Below are 12694 nucleotides of genomic sequence, written 5' to 3'. Positions count from 1 at the left end.
TACTGGCTTGTGAGGGAGAGAGCATAGACTCTAGTTTCTTTATGTAATTGCATCTCTCACAAATTGTGTTCCTAGGTGGTAGTAATAGATGGTTGTCCATGTATGTGAGGCAGTTACTACACTATCTCAGGATACCCATATCAACCAGGCTGGCAGGAGAAACCATAGGAAATTGTCCATCCATATTTGTCAGAATCTGATGGAGAGAGGCCAGGGAGAGCTAAGGGGTAGGCCTAAAGCCCAAGTGCTTAAGCCAAAACTAAGAGGCTTAGAATAACAATTACAGTTTAAACAGGCTAAAAACAAGCAGTAATAAAAGCAGAGAAGAAGCAATTGAACCCTTTAGAGAACAAGTAGCAAAAAATACAAGATGGAGTGATAGAGTAGGAAGAGGAAACACAAATACTGTAAAAGCAGCTGAATAAAGTTATTTTATTTTTATTTATTTATTTATTTATTTATTTATTTTAGTAAAGTGAAAAGAGAGAACTTAGATAATTCAAGGTTAAGAAACTAAGGGGGCTGGCCTTCCTAAATGTTTTCTCTTTATTAGGTAGAATGAGCTAATGAGACTGGACTGGAGTGTTTCAGATCAAATTTACAGTAGTGGCGGGCAACTGCAAAGCTACCAAGTTGAAGAACAAGATACCAATAGGGAGGGAATTATGCTACAGCTACTAGCTACACTATTTTAGGTAGAAAACTCTATAGAAATGTTTATCACAGCAGAGAAATAGCACTGAGACACTCAATGAAAGTTTAAACAGATACAGGAGCAAGGAGACTCTATAGAATGCTAATAACTGCAAGCAAATCAGTAATATGATACACTCCTAAGCTGTGGTATTGCATCATGTTTGCAACTAGAAGGAAAACACAAAGACAACAATATTAAGTTGACATTTTTAAATTGCTTTCCTGATTAGAAAAGCAGCTATTTTAAGGCTTTAATGTAAAAGAAGGAAAGGAAATGAAGGAAGTGAAAAATTATCAGAATGTTTTGTAAAAATGTTCCGAAGCAGCCTAATGGCAACTTCTTATTTTTTATTTATTTATTTAACATTTTTTATCAGGAAAGTCTGACTTGGAACGAAGCTCATTTTCAGTGGAAGCCCAAGGAGAAACATTCTAGATGCATATCTTTGTGACCTGGGAGGCAACTGCAAGTCCTGGAGGAAACCCACACAAATGCAGGGAGGACATGCAGACTCCACACAGAAGGCACCCCAGCCAAGAATCAAACTAGAGAACTTCTTACTGTGAGGCGACAATGCTACCACTGCATCACTGCGCCACCTTTATTTATATACGAGTACTCGATATCTGACCCTTTCAATGACTTCTGTCTTTATTTCTTTTAAACATATAATGTTCATCTTATGATACTAACTTTATTTTTATTTCATTATATCCTGGTCCATTAATGATATATTGCATGGGCAAGTATAAAAAGTCACTAGTAAGAAATTAAAGGTGTAATGTTGTACAGAAGCTAGAAAATGCAAGAAAATGATCATTTCACTTTTGAAATTGCTGACAGTAGAATGGGGGGAGTTCTTTTATAAGAAATGGTATGCCATTAGCATGAAATGCATAAGCTAACTGTTACTTACTGTAAACAAAAAGTGCCCTTACTCCTATGAGCTTGATTATCTTGAATTACCCATCCCTTCCAGCACCAACCTTAGCAAACTGTGTACCATTACAACAGCCTTGGCACTAAAACTCCCACTAGGTCCCTAACCCTAACCTAAATTATGTTACCTTAATCCTAATCATAAAACTCTCCTCCAGCTCCAGAAATCTAAAGTGTCCAATCACTGCCTGATCAGAAACCTGTCTTCTCCCTTCCTAAGCCTAAATCCACTAATCTGAACCTAGCCTTAAAACTCCCTTTCACCCTTCCTAAACCTAAAGTCTCTTTTCAATCCCTAATACTAAAACTCTGCAGTCCGTCCCTAAATGTAAATTCTTTGGTGACTCTCTAAACTTAATACTCCCCTCTCACTTCCTAAACTCAAACTGTCCTAACCCTAAAACTTCCCTCTCACTCACTTCTGTCATTTTAAACGCCTCTTCATATTCACTAAACTTAATTCCCCATTACTGTCACTGGCTAGAAACTCTTTCCCCACAGCTGCTGCACTATGCTTGCTCTAACATGAATAATGTATTCATGCAAGATCTGGAAGTTCCGCTCTATCCACACAGCTGCTGCAGATTGCTGAGCTGATTAGTCGATTCTTACTAAGAAAAGAAACTTGTGTATGGTGCACAATGCTTGAGTCTGTTGTTGCAAGATGTGATATTCAAGCAGCTGGGACTCAGGGAGCTTGTAAAAGATCCTGGAATGGACATATACATAGTGTGAATTCTTCTCCTTCTTCTTCTTCTTTAGGCTTTTCCCAGTTAGGGGTCGCCACAGTGGATCACCTGTCTGCTCATGATTGACAGTAGAGTTTTATATTGTCAAGTTGCCAGCTCGGCACCCAACCTTCCACGGAAGGCACACAAATGCATGCACTCACGCCTAGGACCAATTTAGAGTGTTCAATCCACATACAGCATGTCTTTGGGATATGGGAGGAAACCGGACCAACCGGAGGAAACCCATGCGACCACAGGGAGGACATGCAGACTCTGTACAGAAGGCACCCCAGCCAAGGATAGAACTGGAGAACCTTTTGCTGTGAGGCAACAATGCTAACCGCTGCACCACCATGGCCGAATATTATAAGGCTTTTTTTCTAGTAAATAAATGTGTCTCTTGGATAAAATCTAATAAAGAGAAATGGATAGAAAATAATGTTCTCTGAAAGCATTCAAGTGATTGAGAGAGATATAAAGATAAGACAAAACTAGACAGCACTTATTAGAAGCCCCCGCTGCATCCTGCATCTTAGCATGGATACCCTTTGTTTTAGTTTAACCCATGTATACAAAGTGTGAATTCAAAATATATAAAAACCATGAGCATGCTGTCAGTCTTTTAAAGTTTGGGAAAGAAATGTCAGACATCTGAAATGCAACAGTATTTTAATTATCAGGAGGGCTTTCAAGATCTGTACCTCCCTAGTGGACTTATGAGTAATTCACCACTTATGAGCCTGCTTTTCTCAGTCTCCCAGTAGTAAGATATGCCAACATGACCTTAACACTTGCTCTGTGATTGCCCATACCTAACGCTTCTGTTTTTGCTTCATTCACTGTGTCCTCCTTTGCTAAGAGTGTAGAAGGCTGCTAAGTAGGGGATATCTAAAATTGTCCCTTTTATTGTACTGCATATTCTGTTCTATTTACAAAAGTCAAAGGTAAAATAAATGTTGAAAGGAAGCTTTTAATTTTATTCTGTACATCCAAACATGACAGACACCATTGACCATTATGACAACATAACAGTGAACCATCCTAGCTGATAAGAGGTGTCAGGAGGATGGAACGTAACTAACATTCTTAGCTGTAGAAGATACCATGAACTTCGTGGGAATAAAGAGTTATAATTTTCTGTCATACCCTACATGGCTCAACCCCCCCCCATTTGCTCTAACACTGCATATCTTAGCTTTACCTTCTGCATAGTGCCTATTGCTGCCCAAAATACATCTACCACTGTGAGAAAGGTAAACTCACACCAGTGAAGTTGGTTGTGCAAGCTAAAACTTCATTACCGAAATAAAAGCTAATCCAATTGCAAGGCTGTAACTTTTATAAAAGAAAAAAAACTTTATAAAAATGGAAAGTTAAATACATTTGTCATTTAAAATGTAATTAACATTCATTGCTTACATCAATATATCATTTAAGGAACTACTAGAGAGCAAGTATAATTTAATTTTCTTGAAATTCAAAAAAAAAAAAAAATAGATGAAAGACATAAGCATCAAGCAACTAAAATCAGACTGGCTTGCCATGCGTGTTTCATTAACAAGACAAATTTTTAAAGAAACAATATTTTTTGTTCTATGTATTTGTTAAAACACTGCTTCTGTAACAATGCATATTTATAAAATACATACCTATATGTTTCCTGAAATATTTCCAAAGTCATACATTCATTTTAATCATGGAAGTAGAATGTTTTGAAGTAAAAACTAACAAGAACCATAACTAAGTCACTTTTTGAATTAATGTTAAAAACCATGTTAAACTTTTGACCTTTTGATACAACTATAATTTTACTGTTGTCATTTTCAGATTGGCTGTTCAGGTAAGTGTAATTCTTGTCAATTTCTTAACTGTTTATTAACAAATTAATGTTCTGAGCAAACAGTTTACTAAAACAAGATAAAAGGACAACCTAACTTTCTCCCTTCATAGAAAACATTTCCTTCCTACCTACCTCCTACCAGCTTCCAGATTTCACCATGACTAAATATCCTACAGGCCTGCAACTTCTTGTTTCCAACTTGATTTCTACTTCCCCACTACCTGCCATCAATAAGGTACATATCCCTCCTCTATTCTTCTCCTCCAAACGAGCCATCTGTCATCTTACCATAAATCAGTAATAGCTCTCAACATCTTTTCAACTCTCTCCCAAATATCTATTCCTACTTCCTAAACTCTCCACATATCACACCAAACTATTTAATGATACCCCTTACCTTTACCCCAAATATAGAATAATCCAATTTCAACTCAAATCAAAATAAAATTAAATGGAGAAATATTTTCCAAAAAAACTAGAATCAGTAATACAGCTATATATCAAAATCCTTCTAGGAGAAGACATTCATCTTAATCCTGCCCCCACCTATCATAACCAAAATCAAAACAGTTCTCTTCCACATGCTACTCTAACCTTACAATAATCAACCCTCATCCCATTTAATCTAACTTTTGCCACCATAAACATCAGAATCATAACAAGTAAAACTACTGAATTACATGTTTGGATTACCCAACACCTGATTTACCTGTTGTATCTGAAACCAGTGTAAACTCTGAAATTGCACCTCCAGCTATAATCGCATCTGTAATGACCATTTAAACAGAAAAAAGTGGTGGCATTGGTGTAATATTTCTCAATAATTGCAAACATTTGTCCCATACAACAAACCAATACCAACATTAGTTCAGCAGAGGTTATTATTACTTTCCTGAAAATAAACAAATATAAGCAAATATGCATTATCATCCTTTACATCCTTTTTGGTAACCATACAGCTACACTGGAAGATATACTACATTGGGTATCCATAACAATTCCACAGGTAAAAAATTCTACTAGGTGAAGTCAATATCAATTGGAGGGACATGACCTCTAATCCCCCTGCATGTAATATGAACTTATATGGTTTCACACAAGTAATTAATAGCTCCACATATTAAAGCAAGACATCAAATTTCTTATTAGACTGGATCCTAGTATCAGACCCTAGGAAACTTACCACCGCAGGTAAAATGTCAGACTCTCTCAGCGAGCTTCTCCTAATCTGTGCAACTAGACATCTTACACATCTAATTAAACAACGTTTATAAAAAAAAATATGCAACTGTTCAAGTTTAACCCAGAACTGTTCATTACTACCCTATTATCTATTAATTGGAACATCCTAAAAATCCCACCCACAGATAATGTTGCAAATGAAGTCTATGCAATTTTCCTAAATATATTAAATAGCTTTGTATCTCCTAAAAGGAAGAGAATAAAACATAATGTAATTTGGCTATCCAAAAAGAGTAGAATGCTAATGCATAATAGAGAAAAGCATGGAAAATGGCAAAAATATCTCAAAAACTTCAAAATTTGGTTCAACTATACAAAAAAAGCAAACAAATGAAGATTAAAAAAACTATAATATAACAACTTTCAGAACAATAGTAAACACAGCTGTAAAACATTTTGGTCAGCCATTAACGAAATGTTATGTCCCAGGCAAAATTTCAACCCTTACCCCTTTCCCAATAACTAATCACTTGAAACTGCAACATAATTCATTCCTTATTTCATAGATAGCACATCGTACCTAACCTAGGATTCCATAACATCCAATCCCAACCTTGCCCAGCAGTGATATATTACCATATCCACTTTCTCCTTCAAATCTGTGCCCATATCCTGAGCACTAACACCATATTTTCCCAGTAATCATATGTTAATAAGTAAAATATCACCTTCCTTAATACCACCCAGATTAGCACTGCTGTTTTGGCACTGTTCTCCTTCTGAATATTCATTTTTAATTTAATTATCTTTGTTAGCAAAGACACTATTCTATGCTGATGTTACCTGCTTTTGTGCATAGTCATGAAACATAAAGTTTCAATACAATCTCTGATGATCCTAAGCACTAACAGTATAGTCAGCCAAGGGGTCATTTAAGATAAAATGAAATAATTAAGCTTACTCTGTCATTACATTTCTACATAAATTAAATTATATTTGCATATCTTTTTAGCAACATCTAAATCCACCTAGTTAATAGTCATGATCAGAGCAATCACCTGCATGACTCATGGAGAAAAATAAAACACACGGATAAGCTAATACATGTAAACCCTGGTTCCTAAGCAGTAGCCATGACAGAAATGCAATTGCTGGGGCAAAAACATAGTAGTGCTAGTTAGTTTGCCCTTAAAATGAGTAGTGCCATTATATCGGGAATGCTAGCAGATACAGTACTCCATACAGTAAGATTTACGAGGGCAATATACTTTCTCCATCTACTGTATTTCATGCAAAAGAAGCTTGAGCACCATTAATCTTAGTATTAGATTGTTAATAATAGGGGATACAAAAAATACCATGTGCTCCTGACTGTAATCCCTAGCTGCCACCAAATTATGTCTCTGACTGCAGTAATATAGTGATATCTTAGATAATAAGAGAAACAACTGAATACATTTAAAGCATTCCACCCTGTAAGTAATTTGCTTTTCAAGTGATGACTCAGGACCTCTGTCTGACAGAGTGGGCAGTTACATCCACCCAATATGTGAGCAGAGACATACATAATCAATGCAGGAGCTGGGGGAGTATGAGATGAAAGTCTCTGCCTTAAACACCTGTGCTCCTCTGTCAGAACTAGAACTCTGTTACTTAGTGCAGGTTCATGACTGGTAAGACATTCTGTTTTCAGAAAGAGAAAAGATTCCTCATCTGGGAAAGACGGGAGATTTGCTACGCAGGTTGAATGTCACTCCACCGGATTTCATTCATTGGTTTCAAAAGTACATTCAGAATCTTTGCTTACTGTGGCATTAACACAACAGACAAAAATAAAAAAATTAAATGAGTTATTTCAGAAGGTTTTTGCATGCTGTTGTTTATTTCGTTATAACACAATGATTGACAAACCTTGTGGTACACAAAAGGCACATTCGGGTGCAATGGAAGAACACAGTAATGTGATGCTTCTGACAGCCACATTCACATCTGCAGGCCCTCACTGTCACTGAGCTGCTATTCCAAGAGTCATCTCTTTGCTCTTTATAGAAATGCTTTCTGACAGTACATACATGGTTGTCATGCTGTATCATACTGTGTCGAAACAGCGAAACACAGTTCAAATTTGCTTCAAACAAAAAATACAGTTGCATTCCACTCTATGAATCTGATAATTATAACACATGTGTTGGGAAAACTTATTTTACTACAAAGAAAAATATTGCTAAACACGTAGTTATTAATTTGGCTGATATAGTCTTTCTGGTACACATTCAATAGACGAGAGATTAAATTTAATCAATCACCGCTAAATATTTGTAGCACAAATAATTCTACAAATTTGATGCCAGTTACTATAGGTATAAGCCACAGTTGTTTCACATTTTTGCTGGGCATAGTAAGGAGAAAGGATGAATAAATATAGCTTTGAAAGAGACATCAAGAGACAGAATAGAATATTTTTTCAAGGGTTGTTTTTCTTGATCACTTATCTCCAAGGTGAGGTTTTCTAATTTATGTAACAGTGCCAAGCACAGAGCAGAGAATTACTTATAAAAGCGCTATTCACCATTCAAAACTGTAAATCTTTTCTGTCCAATTAGTCACAAAGGTTACCCTGCAAAAAGCATGTCTCAGACATGCTCCAATGAACATGTACAAAATTTGATGAAAATGTACCTTCTGGTAGCTAAGAACCTGGCAGACTTTATGATTAAGTAATTATAAGATTAAAGATTCACACTTTTATTAAGAAACTGCCAGAAAAAGGACAAGACTGTACTTGACATTGTCTTCTTAAAACTAAAGTCATATATTTGAAGAACTATTTTTGATGAAATGGTTATGGTACAAAAACAGTTCCACTAAAAGTGGGTTCAGTTTTTAAAAGGGGATAAGTGTTTTAATCTTGAGTATAATGTCTTCAACCAGATGGTTCTATGTCACGTTCATAACAAAGCTAAGTAGTAAATAAAGCTGTGCACAACATAAAGTAATCTATTAAAAACATTGAAGAAGGACTGGTGAACATATTATTTTCTGCTTTCATGTGCACACCATTCATTTCTCTGGGTGAGGGATGATTGTTCACACACTCATAGGATCATACATTCCCTTTTCACATTTATGAACTATTTGGGCACAAAAGGCTTGATTGTGATAACCCTGTGCTGATATATTATGATCCCCTAGTTATCTTTTCTGTCTTTCTGTCTCTTTCTTATATATATATATATATATATATATATATATATATATATATATATATATATATATATATATATATATATAAAAACATAATTAAGACTAAGTCTACATTCCTTAAAGTTGACATTTGCTTTGTAGACAGACTTTGGTCAAAAACACAAACAGCTGACAGTTGTGCAAGATTGCACAATCCCCCGATTTGGGGAATATGCAGTTTCCTCGGAAATATGTGATCTTAGATTTAGAATATATAATTAGCAAATGCTGTTTTAAAGTTGCATGCTCTGAGGTTAGGACAAAGACCATATACAGTGATGAGTATTTTTTCAATTATTTGGTGACAGCTGTAATCACATTGCCTTTTGTGTGCTTGTGCTTTTTGTAAGTACACCCATATGTAAATCTCTCTCTCTCTCTCTCTCTCTCTCTCTATATATATATATATTTATTTATAGGAGTCCATAATGCAGTCGACTTTCATTATAGCCTCTTTGTCGACAGTCTTTGGTTGATAAAACTGGAGGTCAACAACTGCGTGAAATCGTAAAAATAATGGGATTGCGAAATAAGCCCTTTCCACATTATTGGGCAATCTTATAGTGGGTATATTTAATGTGTGAGGGTGAGGGGGCAGAAGGAGGCTTGTCCCCCTTCAAAAAGAATGTTTTTTGCTTTGCACATTGTAAGATAATGTCTTGGAGCATACACAGTATGCCATCAATGTTTTGTTTTTGATTTTAATTTGTCAACTTGATGCTCCCCACAGACACAACCCATGAACCTAACTAGACAGATTCTAGTTAACATGTATGAATCTTCTGTTTGCTAAGCATAATAATGCATGTTCATAGTCTTCTAGCTATAAGGGAAAAGGCATACCATATACCTATTACCCTTAAGCACAATTTCTTGTGTGAATTCTGAAATTTTCCTTACTGGATAAATTCATCACAGACAGTGAATTGTCAGAGCAATACATTTCCCATAGGTGATGATGCAGTTTGATAAAAAATATAAAATTTTCTCAAAATTAGTTAAGAAATGCACTCCACAGCACTCCCTAAACCATTCCCCACACTCAGCCACATACGGCAGTGCAGTGGCTAGCGTTGTCACCTCAAAGCAAGATTCGATTCTCGGCTGGAGCACCTTCTGTGTGGAGACTGCATGTCTTCCCTGCGGTTGAGTGACGTTAACAACATGCAGGTAGGTGTGTGCATGAATAGTTGTGCCTTCTTTGAAGGTTAGGCGTCAGGCTGGCACCTCAACACCATAAAACTCCACTGCCAATCATTAGCGGACCGGAGTTCCACTGTGGCAACCCCTAACCAGGAAAAGCCGAAAGACATTACTTTTACACTCAAGACACATAAATACGAATATGCATATGCACACACAAGCATGCATGCATGCACCCACTCATACACACAGACACATACCCATGATACACATGCACAAAAGGTGGTAGGAGAAATGCTGACTATAAAGCTGCAGATCATAGTCAAAGTTATGATAAAATCATTACTGTCACTTCTACATCTAAATAGTATCTCTGTGGCAAAGCAGTGTCTGCCTCAGTTTATCATTAGTTCAGTCCCAACAGAATATTAAAAGACTTAGAGCTATGTAGTTAGGGCTGCCAACTTTGCATGTCAAAAATTCTGGACATGTATGGTCACAGGTTCATAGGTTGATAGGTAGGTACTAGGCTATCTGCCCAAAGGCATTTATAAGCCTAGCCAGAATGTGTAGACTTTTGCTGACCCCTAAGATTAGTTTCCTGTGCCTCTTTCCAGCAGAGCCACTGAAGTGATCCCAGGGGTAAACTTTCTGTTTCCCACCCACTTGTCAAGGTTTCTCTTGAAGAGTGTTAATGAGGAGCTCTGCCTAATATTGATTGGAATCTTGTTCCAAAGCATGGGAAGTCTCTGAGACAGAAATCTATCCATCCAGCACGTCCTATTTATTGTTGTGGTGAGGCTTAGATCCCTAGAGCATGTGGCTCGAGGGTATATGGTTTTCTTTAGGTGGAGCATGTCCATCAATTCTGGGTTGGACATGGCCTTGTATGTCAGACAGAGATCATCTCTGAGTAGGCGGTATGCAACTGAGTACAGCTGGAATTTCTTCAGCTGAGCTGCATAGGGTATCTGTTTGAGGCCAGTGATCCTCTTGGTGAGGTACTTCTGTGTTTTTTCCAGCTGTTGCAGGTGTCATGTGAGGTACCTCCCAAGTGGGGCATTGTACTCTTTGATGGGTCTGATGAATGATGTGTAGAGGGGCACAATGACCTCTTTTGATCTGGATGTGAACCCTTTTGTGATTAGATGGGCCACATAGAAGGATTTTCTAAGCACTTTGACAATGTGATTATCAAAGGAGAGATTACTGTCTACTTGGGTCCCCAGATCCCTTATTATGTCTTCCATATTTAGGGGACTACCACCTATGTGGTAGTTTGTGGGTACTTTGTTTTTACCAAAGGGGATGACTATGCACTTTTTGGCATTTAGCTTGAGGCCATGATTTTGACACCAGGTATCCATCTCAGTGAGACCCTTTTGAAGGATATCTGTGTCAGCCGAAGAGTCAATTATAGCACCTAGTTTGTAGTTGTCTGTGAACTTGGTCAGCCATAGTCCTCCTGTGCTTGCCTGTACCTCTGAGAAGTATATGCTGAACAGGAGGGTTCTTAGGACTGAGCCCTTGGGAACACCAATTGTAACTGGTTTAGAGTCGGACCTAGCTCCTGCAACTCTCACCATATGGGTTCTGTCCGTTAGCCAGTTGGTAACCCATCTTGTGACATAGGGGTTTATGTTCAGGCTGGTGAGCTTGTCTGAATGGTGTCAAAGGCCTTTGCAAGGTCTAGGTAGGCTGTGTGTACCACCTTTCCCTCATCTATACCCTTGGTAACCATCTCAAAGAAGTCCACCAGGTTTAGGATTTAGGTGATCTGCCGTTAACAAAGCCGAACTGGGTAGGGTCCAATGTTTCGAGGTTCCCAATTTCTCTGTTAATGAGTTCCATGATGATGCACTCCACAGCCTTGTAGACCAAGCTAGTCAGGCTTATGGAATGATAGTTCCTGGGGTCTGTTGTGCCTCCACCTTTGTGGAGTGGAATAACTGTTGCTGTGCGCCACTCTATGGGTACATAGCCTGTGGAGAGGCTGAGTTTGAGCAGTGTGTTTAGGTGCAGGGATGGTTCATCTTTGAGCTTATGTAGGATGCAGCCTGGGACATCGTCCAGTCCCATTGATGCTGTGTTTTTGTCTTTGGAGAGGGCTGTTTTAACCTGAGTGTCTGTGATTTCAGGGGCTTTACATTCTTCTGGTATGATTATGGGGCCTTTTGGGAGTGAGAGGGGGGTGAAATTTGCACTGAACCTGTCTGCCAGAATGTTGGCAATATCGGTCGGTTCAGTGTATTTTGTGCCATTCTGCACTATCTCCGAGCATATTTGAGCATTGCCACTTAGATTCTTGACACAGCTAAAGAATACCTTGTGGTTATCTTTGGAGTCCTTGGCAATTTTTCTTTCAAAGCTAGCCTTAGATGATTTTATGAGGGATCATAGTTTCTTACTGATACTGATCAGGGATGTCTTCCCTTCTTGTGATTTTGCTCTTTTCTGTACTAGTTTCCTCCTTCTGTTGTATAGCTTGTTTATAGTGAGTCTTGGTTTTGCTTGGGAGAGCACGATCCATGCATTATTGTAGGTGCCCGTAGAATGCATTAATAAAGGATTTTGCAGCTTGGACAGCGTTATCCTTTAGCATGGGGGCTTTGAAACTTTCCACCTCGGTCTTAAGTAATGTGACGTTTGCTTTTGAAAAGTTTTTCACTGTGGTTTCCTTGACCGGGGTGGGGGTGGAATAGTGGAATGTGGATATCCAGAATTATTTTTTATGGTCAGATCTAACCACTGAGGGATTGACCTCCAGTGTGGAACACTGGTTACCCATGTTGGTGATAACCAGGTCCAGTATGTTGTCACCTCTGATGGAAGTGTTGACCAGTTGATCCAGGGTGTTTGAATTTATAAATTCTAGGAAATGTTGGGAAAGGGAGTTAGTACTTAAGTACTTCTCCCAGT

This window comes from Protopterus annectens, chromosome 9.part0 (genome assembly GCF_019279795.1).
Source record: "Protopterus annectens isolate FY-2018-M chromosome 9.part0, PAN1.0, whole genome shotgun sequence".
Taxonomy (NCBI): Eukaryota; Metazoa; Chordata; order Ceratodontiformes; family Protopteridae; genus Protopterus; species Protopterus annectens.
This window is presented reverse-complemented; position numbering follows the sequence as displayed.